Here is a 5,066-nt window from a genome sequence, read left to right on the forward strand (position 1 = left end):
TATGCCATTGAAACTTTTGAAGTATACACAATGATCATACTCACTTCTTATAAAGTTCTGGCTCAACATGAAGGAATCAAACTTCTTGTACAATTGTCTGGGAGACTGCCTCAGACCATACAATGATTTCCTGAGCTTGCAAACTAATCTTCTGCTGCGACCTCATACAAAAGCTTATGGTTTTTCCATATATATCTCTTCGTTCAAATCACCATGTAGAAAAGTTGTTTTAACATCTAACTGTTCTAACTCAAGATTAAGCAACGCAGTTAGTGCCAATACAATACGAATAGAAACAAGTTTTACAACTGGAGAAAAAATCTCATGAAAGTCTATACCTTCAACATAAGAATACCCTTTGACTACCAGTCTCGCCTTATACCTTTCAATACTTCCATCAACTTTCCGTTTCAGCTTGAAGACCCATTTGCACCCAACAACACTTCTCCCTTCAGGAAGCTCTACAAGATCCCAGGTATTGTTCTTGGCTAAGGAGTCCATTTCTTCTTCCATAGCTGTTTTCCATTTTTCGCTATCTGTATCATCTACTGCTTCCTGATAATAAGAAGGTTCCCCATCTTCAGTAATCAAAGCAAAAGATGAAGCAGAATCTTCATACCTCTTGGGAGTTTTCCTTTCCCTTGTAGACCTTCTTAGAGCGACTGGTTGCTGAATTGGTTCAGAAACTTGTGCTGGTTCAGAAGCTTCAACGACTTCCTTTGTGTCTTCAACACCTTTTTCTCCAGAAGTATCTACTTCCTTTCGACTGTCACTGAAAGGTCTAGCCTCCAACTGAACTTGTTGATTTGGCGATACCTGTGCCTGTTCAATTCTTTCAACATTTGATTTTAAAAGAGAGGATTCATCAAATGTTACATCTCTACTAATGACTATCTTCCACAATGTAGGATACCACAACCTATATCCTTTCACTGCATAGTCATACCCAACAAAGACATAACATTTCGACTTTGGATCTAATTTTGAACGCTGATTTTTCGGAATAAGAGAATAAGCATCACAGCCAAATATCCTCAAATGTGAATAGTCACAAGACTGACCTATCCAAACTTCTTCAGGAATTTTACAATCAATTGCTACTGAAGGTGATCTGTAAACTAAATAACAAGCAATAGATACTGCTTCTGCCCACAACTCCTTTTGCAAGTTAGCATCACTGATCATGCTTCTGGCTCTTTCCATAAGAGTCTGATTCATACGCTCAGCAACACCATTTTGCTGAGGAGTATAAACAGCAGTTTTGTGTCTAACAATTCCCTCATCCTTACAGTATTGTTCAAATTCAACTGAAGTGAACTCACCACCATTGTCAGTTCCATTGTCAGTTCTTAAACATTTAATAGATTTGCCTGTTCTTTTCTCTACCATTACTTTAAATTGTTTAAAGACATTTAATACATCAACTTTCCTTTTTAGCATATATACCCAAACTTTACGGGAGTAATCATCAATAAACGTTAAAAAATACAGTGCACCTCCATATGACACAACAGGGGATGGTCCCCACAGATCAGAATGAATATAGTCTAAAACATCTTTACTATTATGATTTCCAATTTTAAATCTCTGTTTACACTGTTTTCCATACACACAATGTTCACAGAAATCTAACTTCAAGGATTTCAGATCGAGAAGAGATTTACATTTCATCAGTATCTGAAGACCTTTCTCGCTCATATGACCCAATCGTTGATGCCATAGACGAGTACCTGCTTCTTCCTTTTCTGACGCAACCGCTGTTTCACTGACCTGAGTACTTCCTTTTAACCTGTAAAGATTTCCAACCTTTTCTGCCTTCATAACCACAAGGGCTCCTTTAAAGACTTTCAAGACGTCATCCTAACCTGTAAACTTATAACCATCTGAATCCAACACTCCCAAAGAAATCAAATTTTTATTCAAATCAGGTACATGTCTAACACTAGTTAATGTTCTAACTGTGTTATCATACATCTTCATCCTGATATCTCCCATCCCAACACTCTGACATGACACATTGTTACCCATAAACACAGAACTACCGTTTACGTTTTTATACGAAGTAAACCAATTTCTATGTGGGCACATGTGATGCAAAGCACCAGAGTCTAACAGCCAGCTATATAAACCCTCAGAGACATTACATTCAGGTGAAGTTTCATCTATTATACATAATTCTTCAGCGGATAAAACTTCGTCTATCATACCTGAATCGACCTGATTCGCTTCCTTCTTCTGGTTTTCAGATTCCTTTCGTTTCCAATAGTCTTTCTTCAAGTGTCCAATTTTATTGTAGTTCCAACATTTTCCCTTACACTTCTTTCCCTTCGATTTCGATCTGGAAGACCCCCTTGGTTTTTCTCCTCTTTCCTTTGAGCGTCCTCTAGCTACCATTGCTTCTGATGTAGCTGTTTCAGTGCTGGATTTCCTTCGTACTTCTTCAGGCAGGAGAGCTCCCACGACTGATTCAAACTTCAAAGAATCAGCAGTGCTCAAGCTGATTGAAGTTACGAAGTGATCCCATGATTCAGGCAAAGAACACAACAAGGTTATGGATTTATCTTCTTCTTGTATTTTAACTTCCATATCTGTTAATTGACATATAAGTGTATTAAAAACATTCAAATGCTCTGCAACATTTGAACCTTCTTTCATTCAAAGACTGTATAACTGTCTTTTCAGATAAATTCTGTTGGTTAATGACTTTGTCATATAGAGTTTTTCGAGTTTTTCCCACAATCCTGAAGCTGTAGTCTCTTCAACAATATTGAAGAGAACTTCATTTGCTAGGCATAACCGGATGGTACTGAAAACTCAGGCATCCAAGTCCTCCCAGTCTGAAGTAGTCAAGGTTGCAGGTTTCTTAGTTGCCCCATCCAATGCCTTGTGCAACCCTTGTTGCACAAGCAGATCCCTAACCTTCAGTTTCCAAAGAGCAAAATTGCTCTTTCCGGTGAATTTCTCCACCTCGAATTTTGCATTCGACATCTTGGCCATTTTCTAAGGTTTCAATCTTCAGTCTAGGGTTTCAAAAATATTTCAATTGTCTTCTTCCAACAAAAGGATTTCCAATTCCAACAAAGGATTTCCAAGTTTTAACTCTTCCTACTTCAATTTTCTTGAAAATTTCCACAAATTGACTTAAAACCCTACAAAAATTTGCTGAATATTTTTCAGGGAAAAACCTTTGTTTTTTCGATTCAAAGAAAACCCTTTAACAAACCCAGAATTTATTTAACAATTGCTGGAAAAAAAATAATACCTGGTCTTTCACGCAGCTTTGACCAGCACCTGCTCTTCGAGTTGGCTCTGGCTTCTTCAACCAATACGCGGAGGAAAAAAAAAATACAGCACGCAGCGTCTCAACAATCAGCAATCAGGCAAATTCACCAGCGTTTTCTTCTGGGCAGCGGTCAGACTTCCTCGATCTCTGGTACGCAACAGCACCATAGTTCCGGCTATCTCTGCTTCAGCACGCAGAGGGTAGTGGTGTTCTGGTCTTCACGCAGGCCACCCTTCCTTTCTTACACGTGCTCCTCATGCAAACAGATGGATTTTCTGGTCACGCAGCAGCACCAGACTCACGCCACGCAGCACCAACAGCATTGCACGCAGAGACAACAGTGGCTTCCTGGCCTTCACGCAGGCAGGCAAAGGCAAGGACTCATGCAGAGACCTCCCAGCGTATTTTTTCTTCACACGCAGAAACAGGATGTTGCTTCTCAAGCAGAGATCTGCTTGCCTTTACACGCAGAGACAGGGTGTTGCTAACAGCTTCCACGGGTTTGACAACAGCTCCATGAAAAACACGCACTCCCTTCACACAGCAATGAGCTCGCCTTCACGCAGAGCCTCCACGATTTTCCACTCTGGTCCACACGCAGATTGCCCCTAACTTCGCTCTGATACCACTTGTTGGTAGAATAGGAGAAATAATAAGAAAGAATTACACACATTCAGTTATATATTGACCAAGAAAACACCATAATTAACTAGAAACCAAACACACAAATAGACACACAAAATTTAGATGGTAAAACCTCGACAGGGTGTCAAGGAAACATCCACGGGGCAAGGAATTGGAATCTCTATTAATTCAACAATGATTCTCCACAATTACATTTCTCGGGCATTCACTAGTTTTATAACATCGACCTCCGTTACATAACTAACATTTCGGTATAGAATTGACTAGTTACATTTTACCCAAAATTACATAATTCGTTGTCAAACTAATAGATTCATTACACAATCAAATGGAGATCAAAACTCTTCTATCGTTATCGCTTCCTCTTCTTCGTTTAGTTTAAGTTTATCAGATGTATTTTGAATTTGTCATTTGAAATTTAAATTTCAGTTTCTGAATTTTTGTTGTTAATTTGTTTCACAGGTGTACAAGAATTCTAAAGGGTTTAAGCGTTTGGAAGATCTAATTTGATATACACTATTATAATAGTGGTAATTCCGATCCTTCCCTTGATTCAATTCTGTTATGATACATTTTCAATGGCATATCAATTTGTCCATTCAAATTTAATTTCATTTTTTCTTGCTGATAGAGTTCATGGCTCAGCTACTTAGCTCTCTGATAAAGTAAACGAAATTGCCGGGTTGTACGCACTTTCAAAAGCAAATACAGACAAATAGGAACCTTTGAATCATAAAAACAGGTAATTAATCTCCAGTGTCCCTCTCATTGTTAGCAATAACTTAATGAAACAGAAGAAAGGAAGGAAACCCGATTTATAAAATTAAAATCAGATTGATTGTAATGGAACAGATTGGATTAAATTGTTCGATGATCTAATCTTATTTTGAGATGACGCTCTTACATGTTTAGGATTAGGGTTATATACGATTATTTCAATAGTTATAAATTTTCTTGTTTTTCCTTTATGATCTTAGAGTGCATTTGGCATTTATGCTTTTCATATTGGCGTTCTTACATGTTTAGTCTTAGGGTTATTTGCATAGTTATAGGTAAACTTGAGTCTGAGTGTATTTATAATTTATGCCTTTATACATGGTGATCTTACATGTTTAGAGTTAGGAATATTTGGATAGTT

The sequence above is a fragment of the Pinus tabuliformis genome, chromosome 5_1, assembly GCF_031772625.1.
Source record: "Pinus tabuliformis cultivar Carrire ecotype Pingquan chromosome 5_1, CPIR1, whole genome shotgun sequence".
Classification (NCBI taxonomy): domain Eukaryota; kingdom Viridiplantae; phylum Streptophyta; class Pinopsida; order Pinales; family Pinaceae; genus Pinus; species Pinus tabuliformis.